The sequence below is a fragment of the Anser cygnoides genome, chromosome 12, assembly GCF_040182565.1.
Source record: "Anser cygnoides isolate HZ-2024a breed goose chromosome 12, Taihu_goose_T2T_genome, whole genome shotgun sequence".
NCBI lineage: Eukaryota > Metazoa > Chordata > Aves > Anseriformes > Anatidae > Anser > Anser cygnoides.
This window is the reverse complement of record NC_089884.1, coordinates 992,519-1,017,700: the sequence shown is the minus strand read 5'-3', so window position 1 is coordinate 1,017,700 and position 25,182 is coordinate 992,519. Positions and strand designations below refer to the sequence as shown.

Sequence of the window (25,182 nt, the reverse complement as noted above, 5' to 3'; positions counted from 1 at the left end):
CCCCTTCCAGTCCCCCTTGGCCACTTAAAATCCCACCCCCCCAGAGCAAGCAGAGATGAAATTGCTTCATTTGTACAATGGATCTGCAGATCTAGGAAACTTGTTTCTATCTGATTTGCTGATAATTTACTCCTCATTTATTTTTTTTCTTTTCTCTCCCTGCTCCCCCCCGACCGAAACAAAACAGTGTCTCAGCTCACATCTCTTCCCCGAGGAAGGAGGAATTGTTTCACTGGGCTGAGAGTTATGATTGAAAGCAACAGAAAAAATTAAAAAAAACATACACCAAGATGGCACATTTACTAGAGGACAAGAAAAAAACACCCTTTGCATTTGAAAACTAGTAGTAAAACTTGTAATTTACATTCCCACTTGCTGAAAAATCTGCTAGAAAAATGTAACTATTAAAAATATACAGTATGTTATGCGTATGTGTGTGTTGAACAGCAAGACGTATTCCCCTTCTGATAATCTTTTTTATGACCTTTTGGTGCAAGATAGTGCCATGCTTACTGTCTGCTTTCACTATTCAGTGTTGAGGAAACGCATTATATTTTTCTTTGATCCAGAGATCTGGATTGCTAAAACTGATGGCCACAATTAAAGACAGTCCTGCTGAAAACCTGACCTCTGTCTGCTCTCAACTTCATGTAAACTTTTCAATATGGATGTAATTTGGTATTAAATTACCCGTGCTTTATTGCTTTTTAGCACAGCTCTGTCCTGTTGCCTTTTAAAAATATAAAGGGTAACATAAAAGAAAAATTGCAGTGCATCTGCTTAATTATGTAATTATATACTTGTTTTCTTACATTTAGAAGCCTTTTTGGATGCGTTGTCTATAGAAAAGCTGCAATACTTGAGGTGAATTACTTTTCTGTGTTCTCGGAGCATATCCAGACCAGAACGTGTAACTGCAGTCAAGGCTGGCGCTCAGGCATGCTCTCTCCTTGGGCCAGCCCCGCAAGCCTGTGAGGCTTTCCCCGACCTCGCAGGTGACATCAGCCCACGGCTTTCACTCTGTGGTCTTGTAGGCCTTCTGTCTGAATGAGGACTAAACTCCTCAGCTTTAGGAGATAATGGAAATCACATCCAATGTGATTGGAAAGGACTAGGAGGCATCAAATAATCTCTCACCACTTTTTTTTTTTTTTTTTTTAAAGTGGAATATAGTTGCCAGGAGCTGATGGGCTCCTGTTATCTTGTGCCAGCCGCTGCTGTCAGCACTCGCGTCTGCAGCCAGCTCCTCCTTCGTCCGGGCCGGTGAAGCTCTGGGCGTGCTGCATGGTTGAACGCCTGGCTCCTTGGGTGTCCTGTCCAAATGTCCTCACCCACCTGCACCTCCCTGGTGAACCCTGCACTTCATCTGGTGCCTTCCTGCTTATGCTCAGGAATCACGTGTGCCTGAAATTTTCATTTTTCTTGTGGCTGCGGCCTTCATGTGCGGTGTAGTACATTTATTAGCAGACAAGAAAATTGCTGTACATCTGAAAAACAGCACTAAAATTGCTCCCTTCTGCTCACTGCTTGAGGGCTTCTCCAGCCTTTCTCAGCACAGCTTGATGTTTCTGGCCCTCTCCTCATCGCTTCCCAGGCCATTTTGCAGTTTGCTTGGTGTGTCGGTGCTCACCTGGCGAGCTGCAGCAAGGTTCACCTTCCCCAGCACGGGGAGAAATGTCAGTGCGCCAGGTCCTTGGGCAAGTGCTGTCCCAGGGGACTGCGCATCACCTGCTGGGTTTGCACCTCCTTGTGTTGGAAGGCGCAGGCTGCTTGCAGGCGAAGTGTGCTGTTCTGCAAACCTGCGATGTGCGGCCTCTCCTTTGGAGAAAACGGTTACTTGATATGACAAATGCATCTATCTACATTTAATCGAGCTTCACTTCTATCTAGCAAACCTCATTTCAGAGCGTGCCTCAACTGCGCCTAACCGTGCCCACGAGCAGGCAGTGATGGCATCCCCAGGATGCCGCTCTGCCGAACGCGGGACCGCCCCCACGGGGTGTCGGGAAGCGACCCTCGGCTGCTGCGGCACAGCAGCGTCTCTGCGAGCAGGCCAGGGCGGCTGGGACATCTGTTTCTCCTCAACCTGTAACCCAAGGAGGAGGTTGAACTGGAGGTGGGTTTTGCGCTGCTCGAGCACATGCGGGAGGTGGCAGCGCTCCAGGCGAGGGGAGCACTGCGCCTGCTGGGCCCGCAGCCCCGCCAGCCTCGGGCCTGCCGAGGAGCTGGAGCCTGCTGTGAGGACGGTGCCTCTGCGGGGCTGCGTTATTGCACAAATGTTTACAAGCCTCTAGTGCCTTTTAAGAATAAAATGAGTGGGGAGGAAATTCCTTTGTTAAACTCCTCATATCACTGTTACTTGGGCCGACTGGGATGGAGAATAACCCCTGATAAAGGACGGCCTATCCAGGTTCCTTGGGTGGAGGCTGTGAGCGCTAGCAAAAGCTCAGGAGGTGAAGGTCCAGCAAGACTGGATCATTGAGCATCCCAGCCAACGTCTCCTGAGTCCCTGTGCCTTGAGACACGAAGCTAGACGCTGGGGATGGGTAACGTCAAGCCCCTGCTCCCCTGGCAGCAGCCGTCGTCCCCATGGCTGGAATTGCAAGCCAGCCGGGGTGAGGCGCTTCCCGTGCGTCGGGTGGTGGCACGCCTTTCCTCCCGCTGCTCTGCTCCGTCCTCACCACAGGCGTCGTAACGCAGAGGGGCTTAGCGGGTCACATTCTGATGTGCAGCTAAGGCAGCCTCTGCCTACCACGCGGGGCTTGTGTGCTCGCGGCCCCGGCCCCGCGTGCCCGTGTCTGGGCTGCGGGTGGGGGAGGACAGGCGGGGGGCTCAGCAGGAGCCACCAAAACCCCACTGCTGCGGCACTGGCGGCTCTGAAGACAAATAAGATGGGAAGTTTTTCATTTCATTTCGTTTCATTTCATTTTTTCCTAGAGTCTGCCATGTTAAATATACTACGGAAGGGTTTTTCTACCACAGCCATTCAGGTGCCAAAGTGAATAAATAAACAGATATCAAAATGCATTACCCAAGGGAGGTAAAAGTGATTTATTAAAGACTTAAAATATAAAATTATAAGGTTAAAAATCATAAAAAATGAATCTAACAGGTGCAGTAATAAAAGAAGAGTTAAAGGTGTTTGCAGCCTAATCTAGTCGTATCTATTGCCTTTTCTCTCATACTGCCGTACTTTGATCCCGGTCTCCTTTAAGAACAAATGCAGCTTTACCCAACTAATAATTTATTTATAGCTTTTTTTTTTGTAAAAATTGCATCCACTGGAAAAACACATACTGCATGGAATTTTATTGACTTCCATGCAAAAATATAACTGCAGACCATCAAGAAACTGATGGAAGTACATTTTATATCTTATCTAGCTTTCCTTATATATTTATTTTTTGCAGAGGTTCATTTTGTGGGTTGAGAGCGCTCGCAACAAAAGCAAAACCAAACAAATCAAAACTACCTCCCGGTGACCCCCCCCGCCTCCCCCGAGCTGCTGTTTGAATACGGGTCCATCATCTTTTTGTTTGGTCGTGCATCATCCAGCTCCCTGCTGTTGTGTGTATTTGCTGGTAGTACTTTATCTTTGCAGACGTACCGCAGGTATGCGAAGCATATAAAATGTATGGACAGGTATCGAGAAGCAATATGCAACTGTGACAAGTTGAAAATACATTTATCTCCCTTACTGAGGCACAGATAAGTTATATATTTCCCAGGAGAGTGTAACTATGAATGACTTTCCATCCGGAGGTACTTTTAAAAGTTTCCCATCACCACTAATGCACGTTATCCCTCTTCCAACGCAACCCGACGGCCCGGTTTGAGCCGAGCACCGCGGTGGCGGGGTGGCCGAGCCACCCTGTTCCGCAGTGCCCGGGCTGCCCACGGCTGGCGATGCACTGGAGCTGCTCTTCCCCTTGTGGGACTGCACCCCAGGCTGTTCTGGTGGCCAGGCAGACTTTTCACACGGGGACAGGTGGAGCTGCGATGTCAGACAGCGAGGGAAAAATGCTGATTCTGGTTACTGAGGAGGTCAGGACCACATGCGTTTATTAGCGGGCAGCAACCTTCGTAGCAATTCTGTGACAAACGCTGTCGAAGGGGCTGAGATTTGCCTGTAGGGCCATAGGAAAGGCTCACGTGTCGTGGACTGCGTGCTGGGGAGGCGATGGAAACCCATAAAACTAATTAAGCTGAGGAGCAAGAGATATTTGGAAAAAAAGCTTCACTCGTAGTTCTTTTCTAGGCTAAAAATGGTGTTATGAGAAAATGGATTTTTTCACCTAAAATCTGTCTTGATTGAAAATCTTTGACCTTTAACATGAAAAACAACAACTAATTTTTGAAAGCGGAGGCTTTTTTTTTGCATTTTTGATTAAACTGAGCAAAACAATTATTTTTGTAAATGGACAGGGGTTTATTTTCCACACAAGAAAAGGGAGAAAATGCTTTCCGACAAGCCTTAATAAAAAGGCAGTTAGGGGGATGTTTTCTCATGTGGATTCCATTTCCTGGGATTGCGAGGGCAGAGGCGCAGGACCAGCACTGTCTGCGGCGTGCACGTTGCTGCGCCAGCCGCGCGGGAATCACGGGGGGGTTTCAAGAGCAAAATCTGCCAACGGCTCGGTGGGCTGAGGGTGAAGTCGGTGCAGGTGTGAAATGTAACGGAGAGCTAACGGGGCTGTGGGGAGAACGGGGTGCGTAAATGTCACGTTTGTCATTTGGGGGCTTGATGGTGGCAGTGAGGCGCACGTGACCGGCTGTCATCTGGAGAAAAGGCAGAAAATTCTCGGCAATTGGGTCTGCGAGGGAGTTGGTGCAGAACAGCCCTCGTTCGTCCTTATCAGCACGGGGCTATCAGCAGCCCCGGGCCAGGCGGCGAGGCAGCACCCAAGGGAGCTGCAGGGGGCTGCCCCGGGGTGCTGGGGGCGGTCTGGGGAGTTGCCATTCTGGCCAGTGGCCCTCCGTCTGTGCTGCCTGCAGTTTTTCTGTGGGACGAGGTGGGGGTAACAGCAGAGCTTTGGAAAAACGCGACTGCCAGCATGCTGCTGCTCAGGGCGCTGCTGGCACCCGGGCACTGCGGCTGCAGGGTGTCACACAGTGCCTGGCACTCAGCCTGAAAGAGCTCCCTCAGGCTGATGGGAGAAAGCCATCAGGTCTGCAAAGAGGACTGGGAGTGAAAATGCCATTAATTTTTTTTTTCTTATTTCTCCTTCCTTTTTGTGTGTGCTGCCTGGTAGCACGTGCCTTTCTGGGGCAGCGGCTGCATTGGCCTCTTCTCCATCTAACCTGGGACTTTGTCCAGCATTAACAGAGCAAATACATCAGAAAAAGGAATGAGAAATCCCACACTAGCCATGTGGAACAGTCTGCCCATGGCCTATTTTTTTCCTCTGGATTCCCCGTGATTAGAAAGTAAATGAGTGAGGTAATTTTTTGTTTTTTAAAAAAGTTATAATTGACTACTATAATTCTGTATATTTTTAGTATTAGCATAAATACATACTCCATTTTTTCATCTGTGTTCATCTGCTCAGTGCATTCAGAGTCAGGGACTTCCCAAGTTTAATTTGCATTTGTGGAAGAAATTCCCCTTATTGGTTTTGAATGCATCACCTTTTAATTTCATGGAGGATGCCCAGGTACTCGTGTTATGAGATAGCCCAGGAGTGGCTGATCTACCCCCTGTAGGTTATTCATTATCTTATATGCTGTTATTATGTCTCCTCTTATTTATTGCCTATTTAAGGTTTAAAAAAAGTCTTTCAATCTCTTGTCATGTGAGAGATTTTTCCACATCCCTAATCATTCTTGATGGTCTGCTCTGAATCACTTCTAATTATGCAATATTATTTTTGAAATCGGGTGGTCATACCATACATTGTGGCTGAGAATGCTTGATTTACTTGTGCTACACACAATTTTTCCATATTATTCAGCATCCCATTTGCTTTTCTGACTGTGATACTTCAACCTTACTCTTCCCAGCATTGCATCTTGGTAACTTCTTGCCTTAATGTGATTGTAGCCACTGCTGCCCTGTGCCTGCCCCCTGCTTCCTCTGTTCCTGGACATTTCTTCTCGCTCGACTGCTGGGGTCTCTTTGCCTCTCTTCAGTAAGTCCTTCCTGACAAAGTTAGCTTCTTCCATGGGCCTTGCAGACTCTCATCTACGCCACTGGAACACTTTCATCATCCTTCAGTACTGAAGCAGAACTTAAAAATGATAAACTAAGTGTCTGATCTGCAAACAGTTACACATGCGAGTCATCTTGTTGACTTCAAAGGAGCTGCTCACATGAGTAAAGTTATATGTTAAGATATTTTCAGTAATGAAAATTCCTTAGGCATTTTTTTTTTCCTGGCAGCACGGAACAGAATTTTGTGCCCCAATAAGTTACTGTTCATCACAACTTGAAGCCAGGGGGGTTACTTAGATGCATGTCTGTCTCTGTCTCTCCCAACCACTTCCAAAAGCTAAATGCTGCTGGTGCCAATGCATGCCAAGCGAGCCAGGGAGATTCCCACTTGGTGAACAATGCCGTAAGAATCCCTGGAGGTCCCAGGAAGTGCTGGAGCCCCTCTACATGCCTGCAGAGCAAGCCCAAATCAATAAAACAAGCATCCCGCCTGATGCTGTGGCCTGCGGGGAAGCGGCAGCAGGTCTGCCCCTTGCTCAAGGCCGCGTGTGCCGGAGGCTGCGGCAGCCCAGCACCGAGAGCATCGTGCCCGGACCCTCCCTGCCCAGCCATGGGGCCGGTCCTGCTGCCCCCCTCGTCCTGGTGCGTGGTCTTTATTTTTGTCTGTATGTGCACTTTAAAAGAGAAAGGGGTTGGTTTTAAGGAAATAGAGAAAGGTTGAAATTGATAGCTTACAATTTGATTGATTAAGCACCAACCAAAATAGGGCAGGTGTTGGTACTGAATAAAAACCCCTAGAACCGGACTGTTCCCACCTGCACAGAAAATGGGTTTGCTCATCTGTGTTTCCAAACTGTACGGTTTCTTGCAATGTAGAAAATGCGTTTTAAGTGGAGACACCTTTCTAATTCTGTCTATACCTATGAAACTCCCCAAGGTGGAGTGAGAGGACACAGTGAAAGGGATAAGGCTTGGCCGTTGTTCTCTGCTTGCTTTGAGGCTCTCGCTTTATTTGAAGCAGTGCAAGGTCCGCACAGTGCTTTCTGATGTGCTTACGGGGCGTGAGTCCCTACGTCCTTGGATGAAACTCAAATGACTCATCTCCGGACCTGAAGCTGAGCAGTAAAACTTTTTCTAAAACCCATTAATAACTACTTTATTATTTTTTTTCTTGGAATTAAAATAATTTCCACTATCATTTGCCATCGTGGAGTCACGCACAGGGGTTCAGTTGCCCGTTAGCCGGCACGGCCCTCTTCTAGCACCTTGGCTGAATGGGACCCCTCGTGCTGGCGGTGAACGCCGGGAGTTACGGTATTCGCTTTGCCTTTACTTTGCCTCGCCGGTGCACGTCCAGTTCTCGGGGCACAACCCGGGGCGCCGCCTCTGCCCCTGGCTTGTCCTGGCCTCGTCCGGCGGGTGACAAACGGAACGAAGCCGGCGCCCGGTGACAGGGGAGGGTGTCGGGGGGCCGCTGCCTGCCTGGCTCCCCGCGCTCCCTGGGGTCCCTCGGCGCGGCTGAGACCGGCGGGAGAGCCCCCGCAGGGGGGGCCACGCGCGACTCGCTCCCCCCGTGGCTGCTGCCCGGCGGCCGCTAGCGGGGGCTGCGGGGCCGGCCCCGGCCCTGCCGTTAGGAGCGGGGGGCTCGGGGGGGCGAGGCAGAAGGGGGCGGGCGGGGAAGGAAGCCGAGGGACGGAGGGCGAGGCGCCCGGCGCGGCCGCGGAGCGCGATCGGAGCTCGGCGGCTGGGGCGGTGTTGGGTCTGAGCGGGGCGGCCGAGGCTCGGATGTCTGCCTGGTGGTTAGGGGGAGATTTGATGCTTTAATAAGGGAATCCTCTGCCTCCCCCATCCGTCATTCGTCATCTTCAGCCATCCAAACACCGCTGTAAATTTGTCAGAGCCTTTTCCATATTCAGTGCCTTTATAAATAATGGCCATCGCGAGCAGCAGGAAAGGAAACGCGCATTTTCTGTTTCTGCGCTGTCTCCAGTCGTAGCCGTGGAAATGTTGAGCAGGTTTTTTTTTTTTTTTTGCTTTCAAAAACAAACTGCTCGGATCATATAATGTAATCGCATAAGCAAAAGTGCATTCCGGTGTTGCCCCTTATTGTGGTTGCTACTTGCCAAAATAACATTAGTTTGTGAGCTTCTCTATAATATATGAAACAGCCTGTGCTTCATTACTACGCGCTTTTATCCTACTTCATCATGTCTTCCTTCTTTTCTGTGCTATCTAAGGGATTATGCAGCTTCTCTGCAATATTCTGAAATTAATCAAACCAAGCAAAACCTCATGCTATATTATCCATCACTGGAGGAGAATGATTTCCTCAATCCAGGCAGCTTTACATTGTTTTGTCCAGGGGCTGCAGCAGAATTCCATTAACAAGAACACAGTAGAAATTTGATTTTTCACAAAATGCGTTTGTTAAATATTTGCAAATGGCAAATTTTTAGATATGATGCCAAGTATAACCCTAATCACATTTCTTTTTCTGTTGTTTTAATTAGGAAGTGGACAAGCATAACGTCCACTTCTTTCTGTGAATTTTCGCTCACTGAACAGCTGCTTAGTGCTAATGCAGCTAGCCTGAAGAAGCTTCGCTATGCAATGAGATATGTAAAAACTCAACGGATGCTGACCCAGACTGTTTTATATTTCGTGTATTATGTAATCAAGCTCTACAAGTAATTTCTTTCAATAAATGAGTAACCATACCGCAGACTGCAGACACTTAGTTTGATTGAAAGTAATAAAGGGAGATTATCCATAGAGTTAGCTGAATGACGGTTCTGACTTGACCCACTGCCCAGAGAGATAAGAATTAATCTTATAAACCTCGCCACACTTGCACCCTCCCTGATCCTCCCGGCAGCGGAGCAGGGGCCCATTTGCCCCCTTTGTTCCAGGGCTGCTGTGGCAGGGACAGGGACAGGGACAGGGACCATCCTTGGGGGCGAGCTCTCGGGGTCGCATGGATGCTGCGTGGCCTTGCGGGGCAGCGATCTGTTTTACCCAGAAGGTGCTGGCTGTGAAACTGGTCCCAAAACACCACGGCTTCACGTGCTGTGAAGCCTCTGCCCGGCCTCATACAGCCCCGCACGAAGGGAAGGGAAGCATAAAGGTGACAGCTGGCGGCCAGCAGAGGTGTGTGGCCATGTCAGAGCTGCAAGTGCCAGTGCTGCAGCCCCGTTTCTTTCCTGAGCTGAGGTCTCTGTGCCGGATCAGATTTGCACGTGGGCATACCTGCTGCAGTCACTTCGGTTACATCTGGTAGCTCACCAGCCGCCAGGCATTTTTCTGAGGAAAGTCACTGAAAGAGGAAGATAACCACAATAGCTACTGCCCGGTGTGTGACTGGGAGCTGGCTGGGGGAAGCTGAATGGGGCTTTAGGTGACTCGCGTTGATACAGGGCTGTTGTAGAGGTCCAGATAACTTCTGTGCTCCGAGGTGGTCGCGCTGCTTCTCCTTTTGCTCCTGGTCCCCTCTTCCTGCCCATGGGTGGCTTCTTGCAGCCTGGAGCTCCCATGTGCTATTTTTTTCCCCAGATATTTTACCATTGTCAACGGTGTTTCCTCTCTCCGAACAGTATTTTAATGAGTGCTTCCACAACTACTGAGGATAATGTCATTAATTCATTCTGTACAGCCTTTGCTAACAACCGTGAGCTGTTTATTTGTAATGGTTCTGACTTCTCACTTCGTTCTTGGCAGATTTTTATGTTGAGCGTTATATTAAGTGGGGAAAACGAAAATGCCTTTAAATAACAGAATCGAACCATTCGGGACTTTTGGGGAGTGCCGCCAGCTGGGCAGTGATGCTGAGCCCTGGTAAAGGGGCAGCGTTGAGGTTTAGGGGGCGCTGGGGAGGGGCCGGGGGTGCTGAGCCCACCTTGCCCTTGCCGTCAGCTCCCGCACCCAGGGGAGGGTGCAGCACATCTCTGCGGGAGAGGGAAACGTGGCTCGGAGCTGCGTATCTGTGGGCCTTCTTTTGTGATATTAGAAGGTCTTGCTTTTTGGTGTTAGATTGTTGATACATTTAAATGGTGTGCTTTCGCTTTGTACGTGGATGACACAGATACAGGCAAAATGGAGAGCAAGGGCAGGTAGAAACTGAGCTGCAAATGCAGCATAGCTGTCAAAGGGACAAGATGAGGGTGTATGCTTGCATTTTGTGTTTGTTACTTTATTGTGAAATAAAATACCAATGTTTCCAATTTGTGTAGAAACTATCAAACTGCCGCTCTCTTCTCTTTTTCTTTTCCTGAATTTGTGACTTCTGCTAAAATTAAGAGATTAGGACAGCATAAATCTGTTAGCTAACTGCCTCAACCTTCAGAAAAAAATTGTTTGCTTCTGTCTTTATTTCATGCTTTCCATAAAGGATGTATACTGTTGTGGAAGGATTTCAGTAACCAGTGAATGATGACACTTTAGAAAAAAATCTTTACCTACCAAGGCAAATATGAACAAGAGCAATACAACTTTACTATATTTTTTCAGCTGAAATAGCACCATAGCCTCTTGCCACACCAGAAGCAAGACCCCACGGACAAATAAACATCATCACAAGTTAATGTTATGGAGGTGAGGGGGATGGGTGGCTTTCCTTTATTATTTTTTTTCCTGTCACCAAATTTCCCTCTCCAGCTAGATAGCTTGAACTTGTGTGACATTATCCATCCTCACACACAGAGCCCAGCCGCTCGCCTTCCCCTCATTATACATTCTGCTGGTGATAATACCACTGGGTTAATGCACCAGCTTTCACATCCGCAGACATCAGTTCACAACCTGATATGCCTACAAGTGAAATGAGTGTGATGGCGACCTCAAACAAATCCCCGATGGATATTATTTCATATCAAATCATATGATTACTCATAGATTCGGGGGTAGTTTTTGTTTGGATATGGAAGACAAAGGTCCAGTTCCGCAGGTTTTGGTTGCTCTCAAGCTACAAATGAATTTAGGCAAGCATTTGGCATTTGTCTTCACCGAGGATTTTTAGGAAGCTATGATGTAACGCACAGTGCCTTCTCTCGCCGTAGCTGGGTGTAGCGCTCTCACATCTTTCTCCCTGCAAGGCAGATGCACGAAGGCATAGATATGTGTAACCCAATGCAGCTCAGCCGAAATGGGCACTCACCCCATTGTTGGGAGCTTGGAGTGACGATGGAGAAGTGAATTACTGGTGAGGTGGGAACCACTGGGTGAATTAGTTTAGGCCATTCCCCTGTTTCAGATGGGCAAGCACAGTTCCACCCTTCCCTCTTCATCTTTGCTTCCCATATTTATTCCATAGTGGAGTGAGCTCTTTTTCATTTACTCTTTAAAACAAACAGACAAACGCACAAACCACCCAAAACCACAGTTCGCTGACAAGCTGAACTGAACATCGGGATACAGGAGTAACATCTGTGACATCACCAGCAGTGGTGGTAATGTGATATTCAGATATTATGATGCAAATAATAGGTTTGAGTTCTGTCTTCTTAAGACCCTATGGGTGCATTGCTTTGGGTTAAAAAAATAGAAAAAGGTCAAGCACCATTGAGCTGGCCTCGGAGAGTAAACAATTATTTTAAACGCCGTGGTGCACTCACTTTCAACAAGAGAGCTTCTGCTTGCAAGCAATACTGTAGCGTTCAAGTATTTAGGTCTCCTTAAAACTGTTTCTTCCCCCACTTGTGTTAATACAGATATTAAGCCTAATAGTATCTACTTAGCATAAACAAGAAGATAAAAATGATTTCTGTGATTGAAATGTTTGTTATTTAGCATTAAGCATCTTCATACTCTCATGTGTTTTGCATTTTAATCCACTCTGTGCTTGGTTTTGGGATTGATAGATTAGTTTTAATCCCCTGTCTAATAGTGGAGTACTGGTGAGATTTATTAAACAGGCAGGGTTTGGTACTTGGATTTAAGAGGACTCACATGCACTGTTCATGCATATTAAATTTGGGAAACCACCGGTTCAGTTTATAAAGGGCTGTGATGTCCTTGATCACCGAGTGTTTCTGTTGTGCATCACTAGCTCAGTAAGCCTTTATATTTCTTAAATGGAACATTTCTGATGGTTCCTTCCCACTGCATAAATCTAATATTCCATAGATATGTTTTTGACTGTTAGAATTATTATAGAAATTCTGCTCGTTTTATCCTCAGTTCCTGCTGTCCCTCCCCTCCTTTGCCTGGGAGCCCTGGGAGCGGCGGAGGCACCCGGCAGGCGTCGGGGCGCGAGGGCTGCCGTGGCAGCCGGGACGGGGGCTCACAGGTGCTGGTTCCTTCGCGCCCTTCCTTTGTAGTTTATCGGCTCGGCTCGGTCGTTTCTGTAGCTGCACTCAAAATCTGCGAAGTGATGCAGTGTTAAAAGTACGGCAACTTCCATACGCTTTTAGAAAAAGCAGAAAAAAACAACAAACTACCAGCCACACGTGCGCACAAGCCCAAAAGTCGCTCCTGCAGGCCGAAGGCCGGCGGGCTGTTCCCTTGGGCCGTGGGCGCGATGCCGGCAGACGAAGGCGCCCACGGTTTTGGCTCTGGTCTGCCGCTGCGCCCCGCGGCAGGCCGTCACCACCGGATCGCCAGGCCTCTGGCCTGGCAGCCCCGCGTGGAGAAGCCTTCGTGCTCCCCTGGCGCTGGTACCCGCGTGGCCCTCGGGGTCACCGCTCCCTGCCGCGGGCTGGGGTCCCCGGCTCGGCCCCGCGGCCTGTCCCTGCTGGGGCTGCTCCTGGCACCGCTCCCTGTGGTGACTGGAAGGCTAAAGGGGCTCCTGCGGGGGCTTTACTGGTACGCCGGGAAAAACAGAAGCTCGGCAACAGTTTTTAAAAAGAAATCCATCAAACAAAACAAAATGAAAAAAAAAAAAAGCTGAAAACTTCAAAATCACTGAAATTAAAATGTGCCCTATCAGTGGAAGATGAGTTGACTTAACGTGCGGTTTTACTGGTTAATATCCCGTTACGGCTGTAATACTGGTAATACTGTGGGGAAGGGGGAAAATTTAACTTTCTATTAATGTAATTATAGAATTGCTATATAAAGTTATTAACTGCAGAAGTGAAAACTAGGAAAAATGAGTTTAAATTTAATAAGTTAATGAAAACAGTAAAAGCCTTTTACAAGATGATGCTTTATTGTTGTAGGTTTGCTTCTTTAGCTAACCTCTATTTTGATTTACCAAATAAATATGTAAAGCAGTTACTGCAAATACAAGTGACAGCAGTTGTAATCACCAGCTTAGGAACCCCTGCATTTGATTGGAACACATCATAAAACAAATGTCTGTCTGGGATTTTACTTGCTCATTGGGAATTTATTGGTCCTGTGACATAAAGGAGACTACCAACACTTGGCTTTAAAATCTGCTAGTAGAAGATAGAGTTTTTTAGAAACTTTAATTGACAAGAAATTATGTGATATGCTGGATAATTGACCATACTTTTCTACCTCAGTTATAGCATTTTTTTTTTATTCTTGATACAAAATAAAAAGAGAGAAAGAAGGCCAATAGGCAGTTATTTGTTGTCCCCCACTCCTTTTTTTTTTTTTTTTTTCCCTAATACAAGAATCCAGGCGGTGACACTGAAAGGTGGCAAATTTAAACAATGACGTTTTCGGATAATGTGCTTTTAGCCCTTGGAGTTCATTGCCACAAGATGTTGATGCAACAAGATTGAAAATATTAGATATTTTATTTTATGGCTAACAAGAACATCCATGCTAATATATATAATTTCAATTAAATAATCAAAATTCTACTGCTCCAGGACATAAGACAATCCCTAACCAATGGTAATGGGGAGGGAGCTCCCCTGTGGCCACGTTATTTCATAATTATCAGCTGTGAGGTTTCTTGCCCATTTCAGTGTGAGGATACTCAGCGAAATTAACCATTTGTATCACGTGAGACTAGCAAACCACTTGGTTCATCAGGTTTTTGCGTTCCTCAGGAAAAATATGCAAGACACTTGCAGTATGTGAGTTTCACGGGAGCCTCATGTTGTGTATACAAAATTTCAGAAAATGTTTGCAGCTATGATACGTTGTCAGAAGGATGGAAAATTGCTTTATACATTTTTTTCCCCCCTAGTTTTCCCTTTATTGCCTATAGCCCTGGAGACCAGACAATTTAGCACATTTTAATGTATTGAAAGAAGACAGAGTTAAAGTTGCTGTGTGGGGAGATGCCATGCTGGCTCCAATGTCCACCTGCACCGCCCCTGTGGGCAGTGCCATGGAGCGCCGTGGTGGGGCGTGCAGAGCAGCCAGGCTTTGGCTCAGCATGTCCGAGAGGCTCCTGCAAGGATCCATTTTTTAGCTGGTGATCCAGGATTTCAGCAAAATGAGGAAAAATGTGTCTACTCTTTTCAATAGCCTTGTTATTCTGAAGCGTTTGCATTTATAGACATGAAGTTGGCTTCGCGTCCTGGCTGGTGGGAGGTGGTGGCTATGTGAGTTCGCAGAGGATCTCCTTGGCATCCTCCTTTCCAGAAATGGAGCCTTTGAATTTCACAGAGCCCCGGCTGCAGGCTGTGATCTCCTTCAAGACACCGACAGCCTTAGCTACTTGTCTCTAGATATTTTGGTGTACTACAGCACCAAAAAAAAAAGCAGAAGCCACATCTGGGAATGAATCCAACAAACCTAGCAGAACTTGCAGAAACGCCATACAGTGACGGCATGGGTCTCAGCTTCAGCACGCCGGGGCTGCTCAGCCCTGTGCCAGCCCTGCAGCACCGCTGGGGGCAGCTGGCGATGCGAAGCTTTCTGTGTGTGCTTCAGGTGATGTATCCGCGTGTGAGCGCATTAGCAGGGAAAAAACATGAACGAAAGAGGAATTAAGTTCAACGCTGTGCGCAGTGGTTCTGCAGTCCCAAGCTGCACGTGGGCACGGGAGGTCTGTGGGGGTGGTGGCTGGGGACCGCTGACCACGCTGGAATTTCCCCTAGGCGTGTGTGTTGGACACCGCAGTGTTACCAAATCTCAGCAGATCTCTTGTATCAGAAGAGGCCCAACCTCAGCTCACGTTTGTACCATCTTTCCTTGGAAACACTGTGGGCACTGGACAGCACGTCTGTAAATCCTTGGTGGTTGGGTGCCGGCGTACGATGCCTGCCCCCACTGCATGCCTCTCCCTTTGCTGGTGAGTTTGGCTACTGTAAATCTTTCAGTGTCCTCAGCTGTTTTGATTAATTCACCCTAACAAGAAGCAATGCTGAAGGATGTCACATGGGCAGAAGAAGGAAAACATTGGGTTTTGCAATAATTTCTGGCTTGCCCTGCTGTACGTCAGTAGTTCTTGCCATTGGAAGAATTTTTTTTGTATCCTTTTATGTAAACACATCATGTTAAAAAAGGCAAACTATAAAACGTTAAAAACCCTGCAGGGTATTAAAAATACCAGCCTCAATGCATGTGTTCATTCCTTTCACTTTCTTTTTAGATCACTAGTGTTGGTACAAAATGAGCTGAGAGAAGGAGAGAATTCTAATTAGGTTTAAAAAAGAAAAAATATGGCAGTTTATTTTGAGCGCATGTCTGATTTGCAAAGGCATATCCCATTTCAGATGCAGGCAGAATGAATCATTATTACACATTTATCATCATAAAAATGCTTATTTGGACTTTTTTTTTTTTTAAGAAAAGGAAAAAAAATATAAAAAGGGCAAAGCAAAGAGCCATCTCTGAAGGGCAGTTATTGCTTGCCCTTGCTTGGGAAAAAAGGCTTTCTCAATGGGATTACGTCCCCGCTCATAACCTATCAGCCGTCTGATCAGAAATTCATAACGCAGGCCATCCATTTCCAGCTCTGCGAGGGCTGCATGATTGAATTTAAATAGGCAAATGCCAGACTTGAGCTTTGACATTCTCTCTGTCTCGCTCAATCTTTCTCTTTCTCCTGCCCTCCCAATCACGGCGCCTTTCTTCCTCCCTTCCTTCCTCCTCCTCTCCTGCGCGCTCCTCCATTTCGCGCGCGGCTCCCACCAGCCTGACGGGGGGCTGCGGGAAATGGAGGCTGGCCGTGGGGGAGCCGCCCGGGGAGGGCGTCCCAGCGAGCTGGGCAGCACATTACAAATGGTCGCTGTCATGCTTTCATCGGGACAGAAAAATCTGTTTATAAAGCCCCTCGCTTTCCCCCCCCCTCGTTTAAGAAAGAGGTATTTCAGCATCTGCTAATGTCTGCATCCTCACCCAACCTGCGAGGGCTCTGTGAGCCCCAGGCCCCTCAGCTGTGCTCTTTTTTCTGTCCTGAGCATGGCCACGAGGCGGGGGTGAGCCGCAGTGCTCGGGGCGCAGCACAACGGCTCAGTGCCCGCGGCGGCCCCGTGCCTCCCCTCGCCTCGCTTCTCCCGCAGGTGCTGGCACACAAGCGGCCCCCTGGCAGCGTCCTGCACCCTGCCTCCTGCCCCAAACCACCCCACCCCACGCCCAGAGGGCTGGCGGCCGAGTTCAGGGCATCACCGTGATGCTGTTGTTGCTTTCTCCCCTGCTGGGCCTTCTATCCCTTCTTTGGCGAATGGATGCAGCTTCGGCCCCAATCCTTGCTGTGAATTGTGCTTCAAATTGTGCAACGTTTGCCCTTCAAACCGCACACTGATGCTCCAGAGCCCGCGCCTGCACCCAGCAGTGCTTTTCTGCCGGCCGCGTGCAGGGAGCAGGCTGAGCGCCAGGGTGCTGCCAGCGCCAGCAGGGCTGGTGATTTCCACTTGACGAAGCTGCTTTGAGGGTAGTTTTGGGATCTTCTCTTTTATTTTTTAATCTTTTCTCCACCATACAACTTAAGACGAGGGATCTTTGACCCCATGTCCTCTCTATCACTTGAGTTGTTCTCAATTGCTGATTTTCTAGCCCCAAACTCAAGTTTTACTGAGGATTCTCCTCAAGAAAGGCATTGAATACAGGATTAAAAATGCTGTAACGTGGAGGACCAACCCCTCTGTCCCTAATGTTTCCCAGAGGTGAATCACCTTTGTGGTAAGAAATGTGTCCTTCGGCTCTCATTTGAATTTCTCTGACTTCAGCTTCTTGCCACCAGCTCTTTGCTTTGCCTCGCAGGGTGAAGGACATGTTGGTGTTTGGTGTTTTCTCCCGTGTAGGTATTTATTCCATGGTATCCATCATTTTTCAGCCTAATTTTGATAAATTAGGCAGATTCAGCTCCGTAGCTCTTAGCTCTTTGAATGGGCTCAGTTTAGCAAATGATCCAAATTGCTCTGTCTTGTCCCCAGCATTTCTTCACCACTCCAAAACTTTGCGCCATCTTTATCACCAATGATTTTTTTCCAGTTATTATTAACTTCAGGATTCTAAAACTGGCGCCCAACCCTGGGGCTGCCGAAATCTTCCCTGTGCCTCTGCTTCCCTACCGAGCAGCCGCTCCGTGCCCGGCCCTCCTTTCCCTGTCCCGTGCCAAGGAGTGGCACCGCCGGCACCGTGCCTGGGTCCACGCGCAGCCGGTGCTGCCGCAGCCGCCGCTCTTTGCCAACATCTGCTCTCCACAAACCCAAGTGCCGGCACCAGAAAACACGTGCACCCCTCCCAGCTGCTAAAACAGGCTGAATCCCGAGTTAGCTTTCCTAATTTAACCTGAGTATTATTACCAGCATCTTCTTGCTGTACTGCTACTTGCGTTTCTTTTTGCATCAGCTCCCATTTCTGCACGTGCCAGGACCTGAGACCCACTGACAATGCACATCAGCAGAGTTTTGGAGAATGTGCCTGTTTAATTCCACTGCAGTTCATTAATAACAAACTGTTAAGTGCCTCACTCTTCTTCTTTGGTAAGTCTGTCAAAATCCTATTTATTTATTTATTTATTTATTTGAAATAGGACCGTGAAAACCTCTGTTTTCTACATTGTATTTTCAGCTTTACCATCTTCATTTCATTGTGGGTTGAGATTTCTGTTTTCTTTCTTTAAAAACTGTTATCCCTAACTGTGTAACTACTTTTCTGCTGTCTTTAGCTTTCCTTACCCACATTCTGCTGGCCACAGCTTCTTGTTTATTTTACTTGTTATCTAGTTCCCTTGTTTCCATTTGTCATCCCGGTTTTCTATTTTAATTGCTGACTTTATATTGCTAATAAACCAAGACGTCTTTTAGCCAAAGTTGTCACCTTTCTACATTGTTAAATCATCTTTTTGGACATTTGATATGTTTCTTCCATGGTCTGGGTTGATTTTCTCTTAAATCCTTTCTTCTGATCAGTTTTAAAATAATTTTTGTAGCTTTGGGAAATACCATATATGCATTTTTTTGGAATGTTGACCTGCATAATTGGGTTAACTATAAGGTGAAAGTTCCTGAAGCACTGTCTTCAGGTTTCCAGATGTGAGTTATTTGGTGCTAAACCCATATATTCTTTACTTCCAGTGCCTTGAGTATAAACTTATTCTTCTTTTGTAGCTGAATGGCCTATCGCAAATTTAGAGGAGGAGGGAAGGGTGTAAAGCTAGCAAAGAAAATTATGAATTAGTTAATCATTTTGGCTGATGGGAATAACTTTCTACTGAATCACAGGATTTGCTTAATAGAATAAAAGAAAGAGGTGATAACTAGCAGGTCTCAGTGGGAAGTGACTCTGAGAGTATGTTATTACCATTAGAAAAAAATAAGCAATGTATACCCTAGAGTTTTTTTTTCTTTTATTTTCTGAAGGTTGTCAAAATAGAATAAGTGCTGATGAAAAATTCTATGTTATATTACTTTTGATGAAGGCATAGCAAGTCTTTCTTAAAAATACACAACAAAGTTTGGGTCTTGATAATCTTCTCTGCTTTCCGTAACAAATTAATTAGAAAAGGTGTTCGTCAAAGATAAAAACTCCTATTTGGGTTACTGTTTCATCTTACATATCCTAATGATCTAACTATGCATAAAGAGAAACAATAAAGCAAACTGGTCTTTAGCTGCTTGCAAAACAACACCTGTGGCTGCTGAACTTGTTTCGGAGATGCCCCAAGTACGCGCGTCCCTGCCGCGGGCAGCGCGGGCGATCGCTCACCATCGCTGAGCTGGCCTGGTTCTGATCCAGGGGAGTGGGAGCTGTAACGTTCCTATTCCCTGGGCCTTGAGAGCATTTGTGTGAGACGTGTCTTGTAGAGTCTGGGAGGAGAGACGGCGTATTTTGAATCTCGAGTAACAGCTGTACAGTATTTTAAAGTTTAAATATAGTATCTAACAAACCAATTCAGGTTAATTACCTCAAAGATATAGAATCGCAACTATGAATTTAGCCGTGAAATGCAGAAGTAGAAAAATGTTGAGAATAATTTTAATTCAAATTTCCCTTAAAATCTTATTTGAGAGCCCAGCTATTTCTGACTCTAGCAGAGGTACTCTAGTTGATGATACGAAGTAGAACGGCAACATTTGTGCTAATCCCTTCCCCAGGGAGAGCGCTAAAGAAAGTGGCAGTGGTGGAGTCGGAAACGCAAGCGTGGCTTCTGATCAGCTGAGGGAGAGACGAGCTCAGTTCACATGGCAAATTTTGTAGTTTCTTTGAAAACCAGCTGAAGTTTTTAATTCTTCTAAAAGAAAATCAGGTCTTAAGGTTACGTTTATAACCAGCCTGCATCAGCTGAGTGGCCCTCCTACATGATCGCTGCCTCGAAGTGGCGCGGGTGCCGTACTTAGGCTTTGCAGTCACCAATCCAGGGGGAAGCGTTGCTGGGACTCCTGCTCAGCTGTTTCAGCCCTCGGTTTTATGGAAGCAGGGTCTCACCAAAGCGCAGCTGAACTCTGCTAATTGTATTCTGATTTAATGAACATTACACACTTGCCACTTATAGGGAATTCTTATCCGGCATGCTCTTTGTCTCTCTAGGCATTTAAAAAATCAAAGATATGGAAAGCAAGCACAATCTCATTTGATATAAAGTTTAAAGAACGGCATACGTGCATTTATTAATCATTTACACAATCATTTTTATACAGAGTATTATTTTTTTAAACAAAGTTAACTTTCTTTTGTTACCTTAGTGCATTCAGAAGGTAAAAAAGAGCTTGGTAAGACTGAGCTGTGAGGGAAATAGACGTTGCAGAAGAAATTGCATTATTACTTTCCATCATCTAGAAGGGATAGCTGAGGTTTAAATTGTCTGCAAGATTCTCTAAAAATATATTGGAGTTTTGTTTTTTTTTTAATGACCATATGTAGTTTTGTGTTATTTTTGAGAATATTTTTCTTTGTATACATTTCCATGTCTTTGTATAAAAACCGACTTCACCATATGCCATGACTCTCTAGCTTATATAAACTATGGAGTAGAGTGTATGTGCTATGTGTATATTTTGTATTTTTCTTCAAAGATGCAGTGCCAACACCCTTCTGTATTTACAGTTCCAGGAATAGCCATCCAGTCTGTAAGAACATCTATGTAGTAGTGCATGAGACTTGTCATCTAGCAGCTAAACAAGCAAGCTGCTGTTTAAAGGGAAAGTTTTTGTGCTTTCGTGTTTGACGATGTAAGCACGAGAGTTGCAGATAATGCTTAATTGACTATCTGTTCTTAAAATGCCCTTCCTGGTTCGCTTTGAGAGATTTTATGTTTATTTCCTATAGGTTATATATCAAGTCACTGGATGGGCAGAAGGAGGGGGAGGAAGCTTTAGAGAGGCAGAAGTAGGCTGAATGGCGTGGTTTCATGCTCCAAACAGTGAGCAGTGCAATTTCTTGCTGGTCGTCGACTGACACGAATGCAAGTGCAGGAGCAGTTTGTGACCTGTGGTGTTCCCCTCCCCATTGTTGTTTCAGTTTGAAATGATGGTTTTTTGGTTGAATTTTATTGGGGATATTTTTAACTTGGGACATAACGCTACAAGACACTCTTCAAAGCAGAAGTTGTTTATTTTTCCATTTTTTTTAGGCCACCTCCTGCAAAGATGTTCACTCCTGCTTTGCCTGGAGCTTCTGGGTGGCAGTGGTGGGGAAAGAACAGGGGGACTCATCGGCTGGGTGGTTCAAAACACAGTCAGAAAGCCAAAGTCATCACTGAGAGATTTTTACCATTTTTTATTTCCCAGTATCTTTCAACAGCCCCAGAAGTAACAAGAATAAAATGGACGCGTATGTTTTCAAAGGCATCTGCGTGACTTAAGAACACAAGTGCCATTGAGTTTCAGGAGGATTTGTGCTGTTTAGGACTTGTTTATATAGGAAAGTTACACCTTCTACACCAGTATAGTTCTACGGATGGATCACTTCATCTGGAATAACTGGCTTTTTGGTGTTAGTTTAACTTCTTCAAAACACTGTAAACTGAACCGCTGGCTCCTAAACTCTAGTCTATAGAATTACACTAAACAGTAAAATTTATGAATGAGTCGGTTCTGTGTGGTTACGCAAAGTGACTCAAAGAAATTCCACGACTGGGTAGTGGTCTCTTGGTCCTAACTATAAGAACCACTGAACTAAATAAAATAAAGACGTTCTTATTCCAAATTAAGGTTATCTGGGGAGTTGCAACTGCGCGTGTTTCAGGTTCATGCCTTTGTTTTTATTAAGGTAGCCCTCAGCTCACCAAGGATTTTTGAAATCCACTCAGAACTACTCTGCACCATTTACAGTGCAGAACTAGACCTAAAACTTATATGAAAATAGGAGAATAACAGTAATACCTAGCTGATGTGGAATATTTTAGATATTAAAGTGATTTTGAAAGATGAGCACACTTATACCATCTTCTAATTGTAAAATTACAATATTGACTATATGGTTCTAAAGTTTTTAAGCAACAGCAACAGAAGAAGGTGCCATTATTCTGCACAGAATTCACCATTTATGGAGCTTGAGTTTTTTTATTATTTTTTTAAATGCCCATAAAACAGATTTTCATGCTTATGGCTATTAAGAATTATAGGATGATCCTTAGTAAAAATTTGAATATCATTATTTTTTTTCCTAACAACTAAGACTTTTACACTGTGAAATAGTCTTCCCTGAAAAAAACTGACAAAGAGCAAAGCTCATCACTTAGATAAATTAAATGCCTTCCTCCCCATCACTAGCAGCTGTAACCAGTGATGATTTAGCTATCTATTTAACTATCTGGAGGCTTCCTCTCGTGGAAGCAGGTCACTTCAGTAGGGGTACAACCAGAGGGTGGGTTTGTTTGTTTCTTCAGAAGGACAAACACTGAGCGGATTAGTCGTGTCCTTGGCTGGAACCTGGGGTCTTCTCCAGGAGCTCCTCTCTTCTGCGCAGAACTGCACAGGTTGCCCATGTGGGAGTCTCATGTAAACAGGATTAATCCCCCTAACCAGGTTGCTCCTGCGGATGCTTCAGTACCCCCTGATGCTTCCCAGCTTTTCCTTCCAGAGTTAACACGCTGCGGTTTTCTTCTGGGGGAGCTGGGTTCAGGCTCCTGTTCTCCGCAGCTTTCACTTCTAGCTTTAATTCTCTGGGGGGCCAAACCCCCAGTTGTGATCTCTACTTTCCTTCTGTTCATTTTCTACAAGCTATCAAGTACCTCTGGTTGTAAATGAAGAGGAGGTTAGCATTTCCATGATTTCCAGACCCGGACTGCTGGACAGCTGCTAGTGTGTGTTTTTCTGCGTAGATGGTTTTGGCAGCATTCAGATGTTTGAAAATGAAGACCTTACATTTTTGTGGCTGCAGTGTAGTCTCGGATATGCCACCACATTCTTATTATTAGCACTCTAAGAGCATTTAGAGACCACAGCCAAGATCAGTGTTTCACTATATAGACACCTGAACTTGTTTAACCTACAATTTTCCTTTTTTTGAAGTCAGTGCCAAAACTCACTGGTTTGAGAGGAGCTAAAATTTCACTCCCTATCTTGCAGAGTTTTAGTTTAAATAGCTAAAACAGATGAGTCATGGGAGACATGAATTACTGTCCTCATTCTGCAGAATTATTAAGCAACTGGCCACAGCTCAGAAGGCAGCTGGTGGCACGCCTGGAGGCTGGACCGGGACCAGCTCCTTCCCCCCTGGGGACATCCATCTTCTCTTGCAGGTCTACGTTAAAAACAGAGAGCTAACAAAAATCAAATCCCCCTTCATAGTTTTCATTAGGACACATAGAGAGGCTCAATATATTTAGGTATTTTTCTGCATGCTAAAAGCCTTCTGAGCTGTTTTTTAATAATTGAGAATGATATTGCTTAGAATATTCAGCAGATAAGTCCTGTTTTGTATAAAGCAACCTAATACTCTGATTCCCAAAAGAATGGCTTAAAATGCGTACATATATTTGTTATAGATACGTTAGTTACAGATTTTTTTAAAAGAAGTTTTATCTGTTTGTCAGTTGCTATTACATTTGGAGAGCACGAAAAGGGAGGTACAAGAGAGTTACAGCAGAAACACTGCAGAGGTGCAAAGTAGCGACAGGCATGTCAGATGCCTGCGATACGCACATGCAGGGGTTTTGCGGTACGGAAATTGGTCCTGCTGGGGCTGCAAGGCTGTGTGACCACGACAGCTGCTTCACGCTTCTCTTGGCCTCTCCTGCCCTTTTTCCCAGGTGAGAGGCATTTGTCTCCAGCCGCCTCTCTTCTCAGCCTTGCCAGGCCCTCACTCCTTTGTTCAGTTAGTCCAAGGCCTGTGCTGGTCTCCGGTCTCTATGGGAGGAGGCGAACACAGCTCCCTACCCAGCAGACTGTTAACCTTCGCCCTCCTCCATCCGTACCTGGGTCACATCTTCTGTTTGGGCCACTTGCCACCTGCAGGGGACACCGGTCCGGGAGGCTCCTGACCCTGCTGGTCCTCACTGCGGCTCTCACGCCGCCGTGCTCGGCCATCAGTGGCTGCCCCTTGATGACGAAGACCAGGGGTTATTCTGTTACGGGCTCACTACCCCAAGTTTTGGTTTGCTTGTGCTCCGCAGATAGGCACGTCTATGGAATTACACACTAAGCACCTTCTGTCAAAACAGCTCTGATCTGATCGTGATCATAACCCGAGCAGGATTCAGCTGCAGCTGACAGCCAGCACCTTCCCCACCTTCTGCCTGCCCACTACAGAAGCTGTGCAGACCACGCGGCCTCACAGCCGACAGGGCTGAAGCCCACTAGATATCAAAAAAGCAGAAGAAGCAGGTTTAAAATTAATAAAATGTGATACATAGAAAAGCCAAGATAGCAAGACAGCCATTTAAACAGTCAGTCTAAACAAGAGGTATGGAATTAAGAGTGGAGCAGGTTAACCACTGCTGTGTTTAATGTGGCAGATCCGGCACTGATACAATCCGGTTATATAAGAAATAATTTTGGCTGTTGTTTTTATAATTGTGTTTTTGATGTCGGTTCAAGAGAATGTTCAGTGTTAGTGAGAGAGCTGCAGGGGATTAGAAACCCTAGAGTCAAATTGCTCTTCTTTGGATGCCTAACTTTGCCTGCGTTTGTACGGCGAAATAATACTTTTTATGGGATCAGCTGGCAGAGCTGAAAAAATTGGCATGCTATTGAGATCAGAGTTTGGCAATCAGTTTTGAAAATTGTATTTTTAAATCCAGTAGAGTGTTGTCACGGTTCTAATACTCTCGTTACTTAAGCTTTACCACCTGAAGGCTGAGCACAAGAGCTGCTTAACGCAGCCCTGTGAGTCTCCACACCTTCGATTTTACCCAAAAACTTTTGGATATTACAACCGGAATATAAAACATTACATTTGTTGCTATTATCATGACTTACAGGAGGGGTATTTGATTAAAAATATGTATATGCAGCTGTGTTTTTATAACAGTAACTTTATACTTTGGGCATACATAAATGTATAGCAGTTATGAATATCTGCAAGCTCAGTTGCTGACAGGACTAATTTGGCTACTTTTGGTGACTCACAAAATTAGGATGCCAGGAAGGGAATAACTGAGAGAGTCAGTAAGGCTCCTGGTTTGCCTGTTTGTCCAGGTATCCACTTTAATTCCTTGTTTATATTTGGTACTATCAAAAATCTGGATTTCATTTTCCTGTCTTAGCTGGCAGTTATCCCTTTGCTCTGAAGCAATACTTCTTGTTTGCTATTTGCTACCGTAAATGTATGTTGACATTTTG

General features: G+C 45.9%; 1 protein-coding gene across 1 annotated transcript in view; it reads left to right on the top strand.

Moving 5' to 3' along the window:
• The first annotated feature begins 1,980 nt into the window (after window positions 1–1,980).
• Window positions 1,981–25,182, top strand: part of ZFHX3 (zinc finger homeobox 3) — a 543,893-nt gene continuing 520,691 nt past the window's right edge. Inside the window, exon 1 of the mRNA XM_067004579.1 lies at window positions 1,981–2,116. The gene's annotated coding sequence lies outside the window, so the exon portion shown is untranslated. The remainder of the gene's footprint in view (window positions 2,117–25,182) is intronic.